This window comes from Tursiops truncatus, chromosome X (genome assembly GCF_011762595.2).
Source record: "Tursiops truncatus isolate mTurTru1 chromosome X, mTurTru1.mat.Y, whole genome shotgun sequence".
Lineage (NCBI taxonomy): Eukaryota > Metazoa > Chordata > Mammalia > Artiodactyla > Delphinidae > Tursiops > Tursiops truncatus.
Window position 1 is genome coordinate 74,498,526 of NC_047055.1, and position 21,492 is coordinate 74,520,017.

Genomic DNA, 21,492 nt, shown 5'->3' on the forward strand with positions numbered 1-21,492 from the left:
GTCAGAAAGAGAAAGACAAATACCGTATGCTAACACATATGTATGGAATTTAAGGAAAAGAATGTCATGAAGAACCTAGGGGTAAGACAGGAATAAAGACACAGACCTATTGGAGAACGGACTTGAGGATATGGGGAGGGGGAAGGGTGAGCTGTGACAGGGCGAGAGAGAGTCATGGACATATATACACTAACAAACGTAAGGTAGATAGCTAGTGGGAAGCAGCCTCATGGCATAGGGATATCGGCTCAGTACTTTGTGACTGCCTGGAGGGGTGGGATAGGGAAGGTGGGAGGGAGGGAGACGCAAGAGGGAAGAGATATGGGAACATATGTATATGTATAACTGATTCACTTTGTTATAAAGCAGAAACTAACACACCATTGTAAAGCAATTATACCCCAATAAAGATGTTAAAAAAAAAAGATGTGGCACATATATACAATGGAATATTGCTCAGCCATAAAAAGAAACAAAGTTGAGCTATTTGTAGTGAGGTGGATGGACCTAGAGTCTGTCATATAGAGTGAAGTAAATTAGAAAGAGAAAGACAAATACAGTATGCTAACATATATATATGGAATCTAAGAAAAAATAATGTCATGAAGAACCTAGGGGTAAGACAAGAATAAAGACACAGACCTACTGAAGAATGGACTTGACTCTATGGGGAGGGGGAAGGGTAAGCTGTGACAAAGTGAGAGAGTGGCATGGACATATATACACTACCAAACGTAAAATAGATAGCTAGTGCTAAGCAGCCGCATAGCAGAGGGAGGTCAACTCGGTGCTTTGTGACCACCTAGAGCAGTGGGATAGGGAGGGTGGGAGGGAGGGTGACGCAAGAGGGAAGAAATTAGGGAACATAAGTATATGTATAACTGATTTACTTTGTTATAAAGCAGAAGCTAACACACACAAAAAAATAAAAAAAGAAAGAGAACTAGCAGCTTCATTAACAATGATGCCGTTAGTAGAAGATTAAATATAAAGTTCAGGCAAGGAAGAAGTTTTATTTCAATATCTGCATAAGAAACAAATTAAACATGAAGTCCAAGTTAATGCATAACTGTTTTCCAAAGTGTCGAAATTTGGTGTATCACACATTTATACAGTTGAATGTGAATGTTGGTTTATTACTACAATTGTTTAAAACATAATTCAAATATATTTCAAAAATAAAACTAAGATCAAATTTCTGTGAATTTTCTGAAGCATTTCCATTAGAACAGTTAATTAATAATTGCCTATTAGCACAAAAAGTAATCCAGGAGGAGAGAAATTATCTAAAATTTTCTGTAAACCATTGTTTCTCAAACTGTCATTTATAATCCATTAGGAAGTTGTGAAATTAATTTAGTGGGTGGGTTGGGACTATTAGTTTCATATATATACATATATATTCAAGTTTTATATACATTATGTGTATAGATACAATTTATATGTGTATATATTCAATTTATTTTATACACACACACGACATCAAAATGCATCACATTGATCCCAAATAATACTTGTTTTCAGGAAAGTTTGGTTTCTCTCATACACACGCACACACCCATAGACACACATGTTTGTACTGCGTAGTGAAGTAGATTTTCAAAAAAAATTTAAAGTATTGGTTTAGACCTCCCTTTTCTCCCATGTAAGAGGGCTTACAAAGGTGTCATTTGTTTATCAAACTTAAATTATCTGGGTAGCCTCCAATATCCATTTTAATTTGGCCCCTCTCTACCAAGGTTATTTCCTATAGTTTGCTTCTAAGAGACTGACCTGGTTTGTTAGTCCCGGCCTCTTACTACACCCCACCACAAACAAACCATAGTCATTCTTGTCTTTGAGGCTTTGTTGCCCCCAGCTCTCTTGCCTAGCATACAATTTACCTCTTCTGTGCCTATACAACTTTAATCCCAGTTTTAAGACTCAACACAAGTGTGATCACTCCCATGAAACCATCTCTGACCATGCATTTCTAAATACTGGCACTCGCACTTCTCTCCTTCTTTTCTGATTTGATCGTGATACTTATATTCCATGCCATATAGCTTAATACTTAAAGAACAGCAGGAATCTCAAAGCTGGAAAAGACTAGAATGTCTATTTTGTCTAAGCTCTCTACTGAGGGTAAGGCAGTCCAGAAAACCCTGCATCTAAATTACTTGGGGAGTGTATTCTACATGCAGATTCCCAGAGCTTCAGGTTACCTCCTGGATCAGAATTTCAGTGATGGGACCCAGGAACCAGGATGTACATCAGACTATGGGTGGCTCTTATGCCCAAATGAGTTCAAGCACTGTGGATCTACTTTGACCTACCACCCAGCCCAGGGACTGTTGCTTTCCTTGTTTTCCTGGGAAAAGCCCAGGGTCACTGCATCATATGATACTTATTTACCGTTTTCTGGCACTGCCTAGTTGAGTGGTATGGGGTTCCCATTTTGAAGATTTGTGGCGACTCAGAGTAGAATTTTGCCACCAGGCAGAAACAAGACTGAGAAAGTGATGACATATTCCAAGGACTGCAGCGTGCTAGCCATTGCACTCCTCCAGGACTTTATGCCTGTTCCTCTAGAATGGCCATGGTAGTCTCCATCTACTGCTACATGTCATGAAGTTCAAAAATACCACTTCCATGATCACTGGAGCATGGGCTCATAATCCCAGCTCTGTATTTATAGCACAGTAGGTTAACCACTCAGGCTGAGTTTCCTCATCTGCAAAACAGGGGTACTAATGGTACTGACTTCACAGGGTTGGTGTGAAAATTAAATAAAGTGATGAATAGGAAATTGGCTGTCGTATAAGGGAGGCTCCATAAATGATAGTTGTTGTTATTATTCCCATAGTGTTTTTGGTTCCCAATGGCCTTTAACAGTTATTTTATCACCCAGGCTTAGTAAGACAATTATAAGGAACAAAGGATTCTTTACTGAATTCTCTGAGTGTTGAATGTATTCAACCCCTGAACAGCCAGTCTTTAGACAGGAACAAAATCTGATGACCCAGAGGAAGCTGGAGATAAGGCTAGAGAAATGAGCAGAGGTCAATCACTAAGGCTCTTGGTTTGCACTGCATGGGAAGTCATCTGAAGCAGTGGAGTGATAGGACAGACTTGAAAGACAATTTGGGAAAATTAAACCTAGATCAGGAGATTTGGGCGAGGCTTTTCAAAGCCTCATTTGAAGCTGTTTCCAGCCCCCTCCCTGCCCCAGCCTCAGGCAAGCTGGTTGAGAGAAGGGACCACTGGGGACTAGAGTTTGGGGAACTAAACAGGCAGGGGCTGTGGGGAAACTGCTGGGAGGAGCAAGTGTATGGTAGCCTGGCAAAGGGGAGAATTGAGAGCCTCGCTCAGAAGCCTTGATGGGGCCACAGTGCTTGCTCTCTGGATATGTGTGCAGGATGGAGGGAGAAGGCATGGCTGCCCACAGGTACTGGGTCAGAGACAGGTACAGGGACTCAGGCACAAGGATCACAAGACCAAAAGGTCCTTGGCCATCAGAATCTGGGTACTGGGCAGATCCCAGAACAACAACTTTCAAACCCCACAGAGGAGCTTCTGGGGTTTTGGGTGGGGCATGATGAGTGGGCAAGATATTCCTCCACTACACACACACACACACACACACACACACACACACACACACACACACACACACATCAGAGCAGTTCAGTGTTTGCTTCAAATACTGGGGTTTTATGTGAGATTTCTTGTTTGAAGAAAAGATGATTGATTTAAAAAGAAGAAATTAGGAGAATATTCATCATCGTACAAACTTGTGGCCCAAAACAGGAAGAGACTTGTAAAAGACTGCATGTGGCAAGAGCCAGGACAGGAGCTCAGCCTACCTGACTACAAGTCCAGTGCCCTTTCCCCTTCTCAAGGCTGGCACCAGCCAATTCTCAGTAGGCTATCGCTTTAAATGGGATTAGAATAATTTAGGGTCATTTGTTAGAGATGTACCTTCTCAGGCCCCATACAAGACCTCCTGAATTGGAACTTGGGGCTGGAGGTCCGGAATCTGAATCTATACTAGCTTCCCCGGTGATACTGGTGGACTATACCTTTAAGTTTGAAAATCATCATTCTATTCAATATAGAAATCTGGTTTCACACTAACATTAAGGCACCTTCTCTTTGCACAGCTCTGCTGGCAAGACATTTACTACTCCTTGAAGCCTGTCACTCTATAACAGGGATATTATTGACTGGCTGAAAGTTCTTTCTTATAATAAGATGAAATTTCATCTTTCTCTGAAGTGGCCACCTGGGTTTCTCAGACCTGATCTTCTCTTTCTGCCCTGTGAGAGTCCTTCAAAGGTCTGAGTCTCTCTCCCTCTAAATTTTCCAGGTAGAACCTCCCCATCTCCTTCAACTGTTGCATGTGGGACCTTGGCTCCAGGCCCCTCTCCTGTCTCTTTACTACCTCCTGAACACAATTCAGTGTGTATGCAACCTTAGTAATATTTGAGGCCCCAAGCTTGGCATATATACTAGGTGAGGGTCTGCCTAGTAGAGACAGACTCTGAATGCTATCTGACGCTGAGATTTCCATCACAGAATCCTCCTAAGCCTAGGTTATATAGTTTATCTCTCTCCTGTATCATCAACCATATATTTATACAGGAATTTAATATTTTTCCACTAAATGTCACTTTGCTCCAACCTGCACAAATATATGTACAGTTATTTAAAATCCTGATTATCCCATTCAGCTTGATATCATCCATGAATTTGAACAGCCAATGCCTTCACCTAAATTATTGATATAAACATGAAGTAAGATACAGCTGAAGATAGAATCCTGTGGTAACCTAATACAGACCTCCACATTAATTATCCCCCATCGAGATCAGTGGTTCAGTCACAAACTCACCCAACAGTACACAATGATGTTGCAAGTTTGCATAACTTGATTTCAGTAAGGTGTTAGTCAACATCTGCCTGCATGCTGTCGGTCTAGTAACCCTATGGGACAGAATAAGATTAATATTTAATCATTTTAAGTGACTGTCATAAGAAATTTTATTTGCATTATTTGCATGGATTTCCAAAAATGGAAAATCTTGCCAGAATTGCAACAAGTTCTCATTAGTTGGTGTATAAAAAATAAATTTAAAAAAATTAAAAAAAAAGAATTGCAACAAGTTTTCCACAGTAAAATATTGTATTTTACCTTTTAAAAAAGTTTACTTTTAGGGGGTGTACAGTTTTATGAGCTCCCACACATGCATAGATTCATGTACCCATCACTACAGTCAGGATAAAGCACAGTTTCAATGACCCCAAATTATGCCTTTACACTGCTCTATCATAGTTACACATTTTCCCACCCCTAACACCTGGCTACCACTGATCTGTTCTCTGTTCCTAGTTTTGCTTTTGCTAGAATATCACATAAATGGAATCATATAGTATGTAGTCTTTTGTTTCAGGCTTTTTTTTTTTTTTTTTTTTTTTTTTTTTTACTTAGGACAATGTATTTGCAAATTCAACCATGCTGTCATATGTATCGGTAGTTGGTTCTTTTTTATTCTTGTGTAGTATCCCATGATATGGCTATATCATAGCTTGTCTATCCATTCAACTGTTGGTGAACATTTGGGTGGTTTCTAGTTTTGGGAAATTTTGAATAGGGATTCTATAAACATTCATACACAGGTTTTGGGGTGAACATAAGCTTTTAATTCTCTAAGTTAAATACATAGAAGTGGGCCATATGGTAAGTGCATTTTAAACTTTTTTTAAAAACTGCAAAACTGTCTTCCCAAGTGGTTGTACCATATCTACCACATCACTTGGTTTTGGTGAACTGGTACAGGGTTCCCTTCTTTTCACTCTTACTGGTTAGAATCCAGCAGCTTCATCTCTATAAATGCCTCACAGCACCTAGGTCAACACCAGATATAAAACAAGTGGTTGTTGGGTATCATTTATGTGTTTTTCCTTCTACCTTTTATACATGTCCTTTAAAAATTCATTCTGCTTAATGGATCCCTTGTCACTTGTAGAATAAAAGCCAAAGAATTAAGAGTCATATTGTCTTTCATAAGCTGGTCCTCAAATTCCTTTCCCAGCTTTATCACCATACATCATCATATCCTGTATTCCAGCAATACCAGAAAACTTCAGTCTATTCCTTCCACCTAGTATGTCCCCCACATTGTACTAATTCTACTATCAATATGGCAGATAAATTTACTAAGTATCCATTGCAGGTCAATCTCTTGCTCTTTATGTCACAATATTTTATATTATATCTACTTTAAAAATTTAGAAATGATAGTACAGATAAATTAATTACCTTGCCAAGGTCACTCAGCTAGTGAGTTCTAGAGCTGGAACTCAAAGGACAATAAGATAGAGCCCCAAATCCTTATCCTGGCATTCAAAGTCCTTCATCATCTTCTTAAAGCTTTTGTGGAAAGGTAATGTAATATAGAGATTGTGTTGTGAGCATTGGTTCTGCCTGGAAGCAAATTTCCCAGGTTTGAATCTTGGTTCTACCACTCACTGGCTGTGGGCTCTTAAACAAGTAACTTCCCTAGACCTCAGTTTCTGAACTGTCAAGTGGAGATGATGATAGTAATAATATTACCTTATAAGGTTTTTGTGAGGATTAAATAAGTTAATACATACTAAACTCCCAGCACTGTGCCTGACATATAGTAAGTGATCCTCAAATATTAACTATTATTATTACTTTCTATCCTCATCTTCCCTCACTTGCATCACTGCACGACCTGTATTCTGTATTGTCTTGACTCCATGCTTTTATCCATGCTGATCCCTGCAACTCATCTATTTGTATGGAAATCCAATTCATTCTTCCCTGCCCAGGTCAAATGCCACCTCCTCTGTATATTCTTTTTGGATTTCCCTAGCTAGAAGCCAACCCTCCCCATTCAGCACTCTCACAGTAACATGTTTGTACCTCTCTCATCATACTGCTTATCAATTTCTACCTTTGATTAACTTGTATAGGTGCCTGTCTCCTCCATGTCTCCTTATATTCAAAGACAGAAATTTATTCCTTTATTTGTCATTCACAGTGTATAGCACGATACATGACACAGGGGCTTCAAGTGTAGTAAATTACTGTTGAATTATATTCACCTTTTTCTTGTTACTCCTAGCAGTGCCAGTTGCAGCCTGGAACAAGTTGATGGAAGCTTCACTCTGAAGTTAAGCCAGTCATGGCTTTCATCTCCTCTTTGTAGTGACTTTTATTTTGTGTTAATATTTTCCATGTGGGCATCTCTCAACCAAAGCCCTGCAAGTGGGGGTGGCTAGAATAGGCGTGGCCCAGGCAAGCCACCTTATAGTTAATATTTGTTGTCCACTTTAGGGTCTGCTTTTCTAGTGGATATGAGACTGAGAGTAAACTCAGAAGGTCTTCTCTAGTTTCTTGACACTGGTTCTGATGACACCAGACATTCCAAGCATTTGCAGAGAGCTGGGACTCTCCAGATTTCTGGCATCCAGGGTAGCTTTCTAGTTGTTTTTTGTTCTGTTTTTTGTTGTTGTTTAGTTTAGTTTAGTTTTTTTTTTTTCCTCCAGGCCCAGACAGCACACTCCTAAATGTAAGCACAAGAAATGCTCAGTTTTCTGCCTCCTGTGAGGATGCAGACAGGAGTCTCCCAGAATAACCTCTCCTCAGATATCTGTTGGGATGGGGATAGAGAGTCAGTAGTGAGTATAGATAGGCAGGACTGGGAGTGAAATGGAATTTGGACTGGCAAGATAATTTGTAAGGCTTTATCCCCAAAACATTGGGGATGAGCTCAGCAGGAAAGCTATTATTTATTGAGCCAGTACATTCATTTGTCCCCTCCATCACTATGGGAAAAAACAAAACGAAAAGAAAAAACAAAAACTTTCTCAGCTTTAGATTCATGTAATCTGAGTATATTTACCTTTACCTCTTTTCTCTGTTATCACTTCCTAACATCCTGGTCAATCCTCATTATTTGTTGCACATATTGGCACCTAATTCACTGTCTTCTTCCCTGCCATCGCTCTGAATGACTTAAGGGTTCTGAAAGATGACCTAGCAGACATCTGGGCTCTTGGGTCATTTGACTTTCTCATCTGCAGCATTTTTGTCCTCCATCTATCCTCAGCCACCATAGCTATTGTGATATACCAGAACTGATCCATTATTAAAATATTAAATTCAAACCTCCAGTTACTATCACACATCTTTCCAAGTTTCCTTTCAGTTACTGCCAGGCAACACCTCTACATTCTCCTTAGCTAAGTAGGTCCCTGCTATCATACAGTCTTGTTTATGACATCTCCAAAGGCAAGATTTAAGTCTTTAGTCTCTCCCATCTTCCCTTTCCACCTTTCAAACTCAGTTTATTCCAGCAGGAGTTCATATTACAGATGAATTTCTTCCTCTACCTGGGAAAATATGCTTAGACAAAACTAACAAGACCATGCCCTGCCAGCCTTTGCTTTCTGTAGGGCTGCTAACCTTAAAGTTAAGCAATGATTAGGTTAACTAATACCTCATTCTCTTGGTATTAGAGCTAGAGTGTGTGGGTGCAACAGTGGTCTTGCTAGTGTATTGTGTGAAGTGAGGTGTGCAATTATAACAGTTGTGGGGTAGTCCTCTTTAGGGGCATTGGACCTCCAAGAAAATGTAATTTTTAAATGAAACTCTGTCCCTCTGGCCACCAGAATATCATTTTTTAAATCTTTATTGGAGTATAATTGCTTTACAATGGTGTGTTAGTTTCTGCTTTATAACAAAGTGAATCAGCTATATATATACATATATCCCAAAATCTCTTCCCTCTTGCATTTCCATCCCTCCCACCGTTCTAGGTGGTCACAAAGCACTGAGTTGATCTCCCAGTGCTATGCGGCTGCTTCCCACTAGCTATCGGTTTTACATTTGGTAGTGTATATATGTCCATGTCACTCTCTCACTTTGTCCCAGCTTACCATTCCCCCTCCCCGTGTCCTAAAGTCCATTCTCTAGTAGGTCTGTATCTTTATTCCCTTCCTGCCCCTAGGTTCTTCATGACCATTTTTTTTTTTTTAGATTCCATATATATGTGTTAGCATACGGTATTTGTTTTTCTCTTTCTGACTTACTTCACTCTGTATGACACTCTAGGTCCATCCACTCACTACAAACAACTCAATTTTGTTTCTTTTATGGCTGAGTAATATTCCATTGTATATATGTGCCACATTTTCTTTATCCATTCATCTGTCGATGGACACTTTGGTTGCTTCCATCTCCTGGCTATTGTAAATAGAGCTGCAATGAACATTGTGGTATGACTCTTTTTGAAGTATGGTTTTCTCAGGGTATATGCCCAGTAGTGGGATTGCTGGGTCGTATGGTAGTTCTATTTGTAGTTTTTTAAGGAACCTCCATACTGTTCTCCATAGTGGCTGTATCAATTTACATTCCCACCAGCAGTGCAAGCGTGTTCCCTTTTCTCCACACCTTCTTCAGCATTTAATGTTTGTAGATTTTTTTGATGATGGCCATTCTGACTGGTGTGAGATGATACCTCATTGTAGTTTTGATTTGCATTTCTCTAATGATTAGTGATGTTGAGCATTCTTTCACGTGTTTTTTGTCAAACTGTATATCTTCTTTGGAGAAATGTCTATTTAGGTCTTCTGCCCATTTTTGGATTGGGTTGTTTATATTTTTTGATATTGAGCTGCTTGTAAATTTTGGAGATTAATCCTTTGTCAGTTGCTTCATTTGCAAAGGAGAAGTAACAACTGGCACTGCAGAAATACAAAGGATTATGAGAGATTACTACAGGCAACTATATGGCAATAAAATGGACAACCTGGGAGAAATGGACAAATTCTTAGAATAGCACAACCTTCCAAGATTGAACCAGGAAGAAATAGAAAATATAAACAGGCCAATCACAAGCACTGAAATTGAAACTGTGATTAAAAATCTTCCAACAAACAAATGCCCAGGGCCAGGTGGTTTCACAGGTGAATTCTATCAAACATTTAGAGAAGCGCTAACAACTATCCTTCTCAAATTCTTCCAAAATGTACCAGAGGCAGGAACACTCCCAAACTCATTCTACAAGATCACCATCACCCTGATACCAAAACCAGACAAAGGTGTCACAAATAAAGAAAACTAGAGGCAAATATCACTGATGAACATACATGCAAAAATCCTCAACAAAATACTAGCAAACAGAATCCAACAGCACATTAGAAGTATCATACACTGTGATCAAGTGGGGTTTATCCCAGGAATGCAAGGATTCTTCAACATACACAAATCAATCAATGTGATACACCATATTAACAAATTGAAGAATAAAAACCATATGATCATCTGAATAGATGCAGAAAAATCTTTCAACAAAATTCAACACGCATTTATGATAAAAACCCTCCAGAAAGTAGGCACAGAGGGAACTTACCTCAACATAATAAAGGCCATATATGACAAACCCACATCCAACATCGTCCTCAATGGTGAAACACTGAAACCATTTCCACTAAGATCAGGAACAAGACAAGGTTGCCCACTCCTACCACTATTATTCAACCTTGTTTTGGAAGTTTTAGCCACAGAAATCAGAGAAGAAAAAGAAATAAAAGGAATCCAAATTGGAAAATAAATAAAGCTGTCACTGTTTGCAGATGACATTATACTATTCATAGAGAATCCTAAAGATGTTACCGGAAAACTACTAGAGCAAATCAATGAATTTGTCAAAGTAGCAGGATACAAAATTAATGCACAGAAATCTCTTGCATTCCTCTACACTAATGCAGAATACCCTTTTAATGATATAAAGCCTGCAGGCCTTACATGAAAAGCAGACAAAACACCATGATCATAATGGGAGCAATTTGATTTGGGCACAAATATTACATTTCAAATGTAGTAGTAGCTTTTAGCAATGTAATTGAAAACTGCTGATGAATTACTAGTGCCTACGTAACCTAGGTCTTGAATACCTGGCTGTTCTTGATAAAATCTGTGGCTATACCCAGGGCCTTCTATCAAGGGCAGCCTGATATTACAGTACACATTCCTGGTGTCAAACTTTGTTGTCATTCCTTCTAGAACCTTCTGCTGGAATTGTTTTCTATAATCTAAGAAAACAGACCCACTTTCCTTTTTTATATTCTGCCCAAGTGGGAGAATCACTAATCCTTTTATCACCCCTGCTTTAGACAAAAAAGGACCCTAAAACTTGTCTTTGTCTTACTTACCACTTCTGTGATTCTGTGTTTTCTGTGTAAAGGCCCACTTATTTAGAAGGGGAAAAATTCTCCTCTTAGTTCCACCTTTGGGACTAGAAAATTGGTCATAATCAGGTAAGAATGGATGTAGGAGGGGCAGGGTTGGGAGGACAAGTAGAGCTGAGTCATACCAGAAGACATCCAGCCTACCACTGGAGTGCATGTGAGGAGTCTGGGGGCCCATTCTATTGCCACAGTCAGCATATCTCTCCAGAATGCCATAATGTAGTGAGGAGAAATTACTCTAACATCATAATACTTGGGTTTCAAATTCTAACCACTTTGCAGTCATGTGAACTTGAGCAAGACACTTTACCTCTCTGAGTCTCAGATTCTCTATCTATAAAATTGTGATACTATTTGCCCTATAATTTTATAGTGAGTCCTGAATGAAATGATGTGTATGGAAGCATTTGACTGGTTAGTCCATCCATAGCATCTGTAGGGAACTGGATAGGGAATTCTCCATGATTAGCAATGTATCCGGGGGCCCAAGTGTAGCAAAAGCAACAGGTTGGATTGTTGAGCCATGTGTTTTATTCTTCCCTTTGTTCTGATCTCCTAGGCCCAGATGAGGTAGCAGTTACTTAAGAAACCACATGTGAGCATTCTAAATCCCCAGGCTGGACTAAGCATTTCCTTCTCAGTAAGCAGCATGGACTTAGGAGTCAGACTGACTGGGTTCAAATCCTGCTCTATCATTTACTGGCTATGTGACTTTGTGCAAATGATTTAATTCTCAGGCCTCAGTGTCCACAATCCAGATAATAATAGAATAAATGTATTTCAAACAGTTGGAACAACGCTTCACACAGTGTAAGTGCTATAAAATATTTACTTTTATTACCATAATGCCAGTGTTAGTCACAATGTATTATCCTTATCTGTTAGTATTTTGTGACACTCTTCTCATTACTTGATTGGGAACTTGTCCAATGCAAATAATACATATTCATTGTAAAAATCTCAAAAATTGATATGTGAGTAAAATACAGAATGACCTTTATCTTTGCCCCAAAGGTACCTACAGTTTTCTTATGTGGGTTTATAATATCTTTGAAAATATACATATAGGATCGTAATATATGTACTGTTCTATCACCTGCCCATTTCACCTAACAAAGAATCATGGCAGTCTTCTCTTGCAGAAAGAAAGTTTTTCTCCTTTCTTAGTTTCAAAAATTCTGAGGTCACCCATAAGATCAATGTTAGTATTTTATCTATAAATTGTTTTAAAAATGTAGCTACTTTGTATTTGAGACATTATTTATTTATCCTAGAGATGTACCTATGGATTAAAAGAGCCCTTACCATAACTTAGGATACCACAAAAATCCATGACAAGGTAGAAGCCTTTCCAAGGGTCTTTCAAGATATGACAGTCTATGGTTTTATGTCGGATGATAGACACTTATGGATGCTGGTGGTTCCTCTTTTGCTAACAAACCTCTTGAGCTGGCCTTGGATGCCAAGTAAAATTGACCTGTTATTTAGGAACAAGCCCTCTGTTTGAGCCAGACAGTTGGGAGGGAGAAAAGAAGGGAGAAGTGGAAGAAGGAAACCACCTCAGAGTCCATCAGGAGATCCACCAAAGAAGGTGTATTTTTTGAATGAGTTGAGAAAGATAAATATTAATTCTTCTTTAAATGTTTGGTAAAATTCACCTGTGACACTATGTGAACCTGGATTTTTGTTTGTTGGGAGTTTTCTGATTACTGACTCAATTTCATTACTAATAATTTGCCCATTCACATTTTCTATTTCTTCATGATTCAGCCTTGGAAGATTGTACGTTTCTAGGAATGTATCCATTACCTCTAAGCTATCTAATTTGTTCGCATATAATGATTTCTAGTATTCTCTTATGATCCTTTATATGTTTGTGGTATAGGTAATAATTTCTCTTCTTTAATTTCTGATTTTATTTATATGTACTCCCACTCTTTTTTCTTGATAGTCTAGTTAAAAGTTTGTCAGTTTTATCTTTTCAAAGAGCCAGCTTAGTATCATTGATCTTTTCTATTGTTTCTAGTCTCTATTTCATTTTTGTCTCCTCTGATATTTATATTTTGTTCCTTTAAATAACTTTGGGCTTTGTTGATTCTTCTTTTACTAGTTCCTTTCAATATAAAGTTAGATTGCTTATTTGAAATTTTTGCATTTCTTGAAATAGGTTTACATCATTATGAATTTCCCTCTTGGAACTACTTTTGCTGTAGTCATAGATTTTAGAAAGTTGTACTGTCATTTTCACTTGTCTCCATGTATTTTTTAAATTTCCTCTTTGATTTTGTTATTGACCCCTTGAATGTTTAGTAGCATGTTGCTTAGTCTCCACATTTTTTTACACTTTTATCCTTATATTGAATTTTAGTTTTATACCCTTGTGATTAGAAAAGATGGTTTATATGGTTCTGATCTTCTCAAATTTGTTGAGAATTGTTTTGTGGCTTAACATGTGGTCAGTCCCAGAGAATGTTCCATGTGCACTTGTAAAGAATATGTATTCTTCTGTTTTGGGATGGAATATTCTCTCTCTCTCTCATTTTATATATATATATATATATATATATATATATATATATATATATATATACACACATACACACATATATAGTTATTGCATAAATATAAATAAATATATATTTATGTATATATATATATATATATATATATATATATATATATATATATATGACATTCAGTAGGTCCAGCGTCATTAAGGCCAGTGTTTTATTGTTGATTTTCTGTCTGGATGATCTATCCATTGATGTAAGTAGTATTTTGTTAACAGTATTTAAGTAGAGTAGAAAAGCTTTGCTGCATTTGTGAACAACCTTTATTCAAGAAACTGGACTCTGTTTTCCCTTATGTAATATTGATATATATCCCCTGTACCTGAGTTCACTCCACCTAGGTTATGGTGTATTCTATTCCTATATATGGAGGGTGCCACTTCACTCTGGACCAGTTCCTAATTCAGGGTGGACAATGTGAGAATTTGTCTCCAACAGACACAATCAATCCTGTTATTTCCTCTACCTTACCCTCACTCCCTAACAACCGTGTTCACTATCCTCTCCAAAAGTGGATGGAAAAGGTAAGAGAATGCCATCGGTTATACTTAGGCATTATTAGATCAGAAGTGTGAGGGGGCTTTAATTGTCATTCTCCCTGTGTATTCTCTCCCTTGCCTGTCCACTCCTGTGAATAATCTTATCCTATTTATTTTCTATTTTCTCTTCTGAACTTCTAAATCCTCAAATATTGCTGGGATTAATTATCTCAGTGATTATGATCATTCTGTTTTCCATCGCTATCTTTGCTTCCAGTTAAGCAAAATGAAAATGGCAGGGCTCTGCTGAGATACTGAGATAGAGGGGAAAAAAAGATAGTTGTCCATTCTCAAGGGATTTGGAGTGTACCTACACAAACCCCTCTGTTTTTTCACATCCATATTGAAATTTATTACTGAGATTTTTCAGGATATTTTTCACTTACCTTCTCTCTCTTTCCACCAAGGCTTTAAGTAGTCTGTTATTCTGTCTTTCTCTAGAACCATTTTTCAAAGATTATGCTATTAGATTGTGATGCTTTACATATTTGTTCTACTCCTTTTTAAATGTATCACTATTATCAACTTACTTTTTGATCATTTATTTTGACTCGGGGGAGATCCTGTGATCTCTAAGTTACTTAACAGTTATGAAGTACTTAGTACATGCCAGGTGGTAAGTAGGAGCTCCTAAGAGCCTAGAGGTCAGTGAAGGATTTAAGCTTAATTAATTTTTTTTCTCACAGAGAACTGTGGGTCCACTTTGAAAAAACACATATGCATTTCTGTATATACATTTTACATTAAAAGTACCTGAAATGATACATACCAGTTTATATTATTTCTTTAGGGTGGAGATGGGGCTTATAGAAGAGATTCATTTTCTATAAATGTATTGTTATCATTTTTCAATAATGAGCAAATATTATCTTCGCAATAAAAAAATAAAGATATCATTTTAAAAACAATTAAGCTTTAATTGTTAATACACAAAGAACACTGAAAAGAAGACTGAACTGTAGCTAAGTGCCCTTATTTCTTTAAATAGCACTCAAGCTATATCATTGTTAAAATACAATTCATGTCAATTATTGTTTGTGCACAGTTGTTTTAGGAAGCTTCTGATTTTTTTCAGAAAGAACATAAGTAAAAGGAAGAAACATTCTGTTTTTCTCAGTTAAACACTAAAGGAAAGGCTCACTGATTATAAGATGAAACCTACAAAATCATACTTCAATATCTTTCACATAGCACCATGGGTTATTCATCTCTGACCCCAGACTACCCTTCTAATTTCATCTCTTGATATTCAGTGCCACCATCTTTAGAATGTGGGCTACATGAACACAGGGATTAGCATTTTTTCCCAGCTGTATTCCCAACACCTTGAATAATGCTTGGCATATGATAATTCCTCAATAAATATTTTAGTGAACAAATTAATAAACTATACTTGTGTGAGTTATTTACTAGGAATGATACCTAATTTGTAGGTTTTGTTTTTGAAAAATAAATAATGCTTTCTAGCCATGTGCTTGACACTCAGTAGGTACTTAATATTTGTAAAATCCTTTATTTTTGTATCTCCAGAAAGCTGTGTACTCTGTATCCCATAAGATTTCACATTGAATTTAACTCTGCCTTTAATAATTTTTTTAAATCCCAAAGAAATAGTAATATATAGATAATTTCAACATTGCTTCTAAAACTGCTACTCAGGACACCGTAATGATATTGAATGTGACAAACTGAAAATAAATCTGCACAGAGGAGAAATGTTTCCTCTCCTTATGGAATGTAGTTTCCTTTGATTAGTAAAATGCCCCATATCTTGTCTTATTATCTCTTTGCCTTGGCTGTTAGTATGCTCAGAGCTATCCCAAAGTTTCTGATATAATTAGTTTCCTCTTTTCTTCCTTTTCACTAGCCCCATCCTCTCTTCCTTTTATTATCATAATAAATATTGTTTTTAGCTTGTTTTTCTTTTTTTAACATCTTTATTGGAGTATAATTGCTTTACAACAAGGTGTATTTTCTTATAAACTGACTAAAATCCTTTTTGCAACTGAGCATTTTGTAAATAAGCAGAATAATAATACTGGTAGATTGAATTTATGGATAAATTCAACCAGCCCCCTCAACTCCATAGTTCTGGATCAACACAAAATCATAAGGATAGAAGAAGATCTGCCTCCATCCCCCAAACCAAATTCTTTCCTGCGTTTTGTACCAGAAGAGGTTAGAACATTCAGGGTACAGCTTAGCCTAAGAGGAATGCTTAAACTATTGAGGAATTGTCCTCATTTCTTATTCCCATGAGCCTAAAGTGTTGGTGCAGTGTTGTATATGGAGGCAATTGATAGTTCAGGGAAAAGGCTTGTAAGTTGTGGGCCCCAGGGCTACATCAGTCAATATAATAGAATAATACAATAATATATAGTTCTACAAAATTTAAGTGGATTAACTTAATAAATCTATGAGCTAGATACCATCATTACATCCATTTTACAGATAGAGAAACTCAGGTAAGAGAAGTAATTGTCCAAGGTCACAGAGCTGTAATATGCAAGAGTCAGCATTCTAACCCAGACCCCCTGGCTGCAGACTTTGTGCTTTTAAACACTACTCTATATTGTTTTCATATAACTATTTTTCTTGTGCAAGGGATTACTGGATATGGAGAAAGGAGAAATTCTATTTCACTTTTTCTCTCTCAGGGCTTTCAGTGCCAACCTATTGTAGAATGACTGTGTTGAAAGACTGTCAGTGACACATGGGATACAAACTTATGGCTAACTCTGATTGATTTTGAAATGTCTAGGGCAGAGAGAAGAAATCATGGATTCAGGTTCCACTTGACCCATCCCTAGGAAACTGCCCAGAGGGAAAGTTCATACATTCACCACCTTGACCTTTGCAGAAGTTTTCCCTTTTGTCATTACCTCTCCCATATCCTTGGATTCTGTTAAGTGTTGCCTTTAGGTGGGCAATGTAAGCTTTGTCTAAGCTTAAAGGGCATAAAATAAAGTTATACTCTCAACCAAAAAATGTATTAATTAAGGTTAGATAAGTAAGTTTCTCTTAAAAAAAGGACTCCAAATGCAGAGGCTTAATTAAGACAGAAGTCTATCTCCTGTAACTGTCCAAAGATGAGTGGTTCAGGCTGGTGATGCATCTTGGATCCTTGGGTTGATGTAGAGGAAATCTCCAGAGGTCAAGGGGGGTGGAATGAGTCTGTCCTGTGAACTATTTTGTAGGGATAGAACAGCTGGGACTTTCCCTTTAATTAATTCACCATCCCTTGGAGTATTTTATTCATCTGAATGACTAAATTGGGTCACCATAATCTCTTCTTCCAAGAAGATAAATTTAGTGGCAAATAGGTTAATCTTTAAGAAGATGATCAGGAAGTTGCATGTATTGTGTCCATTTGCAACCCATTGGATAGAAGTTGGTTAAGTTGCTATACATAGCTATAAGGAGGTTAGGAAATGCCACCTCTAGCTGGATACCTGTTCACTCAGCTGGAGTTAAGGATGATTCTATTAGTAAAAGGAAAGAAGAGAGAATAGATACTGAGGGAGAGTTAGCAGTCTCAGATCCCAGTTTCAATCTAACTTGGGTTCATCACTGAGATTCAGCCATTACTGGAGATGATTAGCCTACCAGGGACATTTTTGTAAAGGACAAAGGAGTGTTCTGGGGAAAAAATCTCACCCTAAAAGGAGGGCCAACAAGACAAGATTAGCTCAATAACAATGTCTCAAATAGAGAAGGAATTGTACTCAATACACCATGACAAAAGTCATTTGTATTTGTCCCATACTCCAGATCTCTGTGCACTCATTTCTAAGTCCTTGAGGAAGGACACTATAAATAAAGGATAAAATAGCTGTTTTCACCAAAACCTCTGAAGAAACCAGGATGCCAAGTGTGACAAAGTATAACACCAAAAGGTGAAGGGATATGTCTGCTTACATATAGCTTGGTTTCTGAAAGTCTAATGTATCCTAGAATAGAGAGTAGAAACCACATTAGCTAGTGGATTGTCAAATCCTTAAGTATTTTTAAAAATATGAATTATTTATCAAGTACTTCCTATGTGCCAGGCACTGTAATGAAAGCTTTTATGTATATTATCTCATTTAATCCTCAGAACAGCTTTATGAATTAATTCTTTTTCTGGCTGTTAGGAAACAAAGCCCAGAGGAATCAAAAGTAACTTTTCCCAAGGTCAAAAGCTAGTAGGTGGTAAAACCCCAATTTAACATAAGTTCCTCAACATCATAATCCTCACTTATAACCACTATATTGCACAACATTATTAAAGAAAGAAGTAAAAAAAATAATTAATGATAAACATGGGGGGAATTGAAGCCCTTAAATAGTGAGCAAGAAGGAGGACTAGAGAAATATGACTTATTGTTTAAAATTCTAATGCAGTGTAATCTAGAAAAACACAAATTAATCTGGAAATTATTCATTTAATGGCAACTGCAGTGAACAATGATAGCATCACCATGGAGTTTTGCAAAGATACTATCCAAACACATGGAGAATCATTAACTGCACTCACCTAATATGAGAAATAACAAGAATTAAAGGATTTCCTAGAATATAAACCCTCTCAAAAGGGGCTAACAAATGCTTGAGGTTTTAATATAAGAGAGCTTATTTACCTAGGGATAGAGAGGGAGTCATATACAAATATTAAATGTCCAGTGAACGTACATAATACTTATTTCTAACATATAACTCTGTTTCTGGGGAATTCAGTTTCCAGTATGATATGTTGGTATTTACTTTTTGTGAAATTTTGGGTATTCACGCCTAAATGGAAATTTTACATTTTCCTTTAAATATGTGATTTGGAAAAGCTTTCTGTTTTGGGAACTATTAATTTATTAAACTGTTTTAAACACAATTTTTATGTTCATTATGGTCTATGCTTTTTATTAATGATTTCTATATTTTATTTATGACATTGTTATGTTTATTATTTAATCTTTAAAATTGTATTTTTATATATCATTCATTACATGCTCACTTGATATTTTTGTTATAAGGTTGGCATCTAAAAACTAATTGCTAAGAAGAACATATCTCCAGTCATTTGGTAGAATTCAGTAGTAGAGTGCACCTTGCCTTAGGGAATTATTTTCCTTTCAGGAAAACGTCCATTCCATAAAGTGAAGCATAACTTTCACATATGTTTTTGTCTCTAGTACTTCAGTGTATTATTTTGAAAAGGACATGCAGCTACTGAAAATAAAATATCAATCATAAAAGTGACCAAAATAATTGAAATGGAAACTATAAAGTGAGATTAAAGAATTCTCTGGGTCTGCCATTAGTTTATGTAATGCTGAGCAGGAGCAGGCCACTTTCGACCTATGGGCTTTAGTTTCTCCATAGAGAAAATCCTTGACAAAAGGCTCCAAAAACTCTGATATTTTTGGAATTAAACAAAATGAAATTTCCTATGGGGTGGGCTGGATACCTTCTGTTTGGACCTCCAGATCCATGATTCCTCATCCATTCATAAGGAAACTGAACTAAGCAGAGTTTCTGGTTGGCTTTGACCAATGAGGTGCCCTTCTCATTGTGGTTTTGATTGCATTTCCCTGATGCATGCTGTTGAGCATCTTCTCATGTGTCTGTTGGCCATCTGTATGTCTTCTTTGGAAAAATGTATATTTAGGTCCTATGCCATTTTTAAATTGGGTTGTATTTTTTTGATATTGAGTTGTATGAGTTCTTTATATATTTTAAATATCAAACCCTTATTAGACATATTATTTGCAAATATCTTCTCCCATTCAGTAGGTTGCCTTTTTGTTTTGTTGAAGATTTCCTTAAAAAAACAAAAGGCTTTGATTTGATGCTGTCCTATTTGTTTACCTTTGCTTTTGTTGCCCTTGCCTGAAGAGATAGGTGCAAATAATAATAATATATATATATTTCTAAGGCTCATTTTAGCATATTGCCTGTTTTCTTCTAGCAGTTTTATGATTTTGAATCTTACATTTAAGTTTTTAATCAGTTTTGAGTTAATTTTTTTCCAGTTTTATTGAGATATAATTGACATATGTTACTGTATAAGTTTAAGGTGTACACAAATAATGATTCAACTTACATACATCATTAAATAATTATCACAATATGTTTAGTGACCTTCCATCATCTCATACAGATACATTAAAAAGTAGAAGAAAGAAAAAACTTTCCTCCGATGAGAAACCTTAGGATTTACTCCCTTAACAACTTTAATTTATAATGTACAGCAGTGTTGTCTTTATCATGTTGTATAATATATCCCTAGTACTCATTTCTCTTATAACTGGAACTGTGTATCTTTTGAGAACTTTCATCTAATTCCCTCCCACTCCCTGTCTCTGGTAGCCACAAATCTGATATATTTTTCTATGAGTTGGTTTGTTGGTTGGTTTGTTTCTTTTTGAAGTATAATTGACCTACACCACTATGCTTGTTCTTGGTACACAACATAGTGATTTGATATTTCTATACATTTCAAAATGATCTTCAGAATAAGTCTAGCCATCACCTGTCACCATAAAAAGACATTACATAATTATTAACTATGTACCCCACACTGTTTATTTGATACCTATGACTCATGTATTGTGTAAATAAACTTTGTAACTCTTAATCTCCCTCACCTATTTTTCTCCTCGCCTCACATGTCACCCCTTCAGCAACCACCTGTTTGTTCTATCTATGACTCTGCTTCAGTTTGATTATGTTTGTTCATGTGTTTGGCTTTTACGTTTCACATATAAATGAAATCATGTGGTATTTGTCTTTCTCTGTCAGACTTATTTCACTTAGCATAATAACTCCTAGGTCCATCCATGTTGTTGCAAATGACAAGATTTCGTTCTTCTTAATGGCTAATATTCCGTTGTGTATATATACCACATCTTCTTTACCCATTCATCTATTGATGGTCACTTAGGTTGCTTCCATATCTGGGCTACTATAAATAATGCTGCATTGAACATAGGGGTGCATATGTCTTTTCGAATTAGAATTTTTATTTTCTTTGGATAAATACTCAGAATTTGAATTTCTGGATTGTATCTTAGTTCTATTTTAATTTTTTTGAGGAATCACCATACTGTTTTCCACAGTAACTGCACTAATTTACATTCCCACCAACA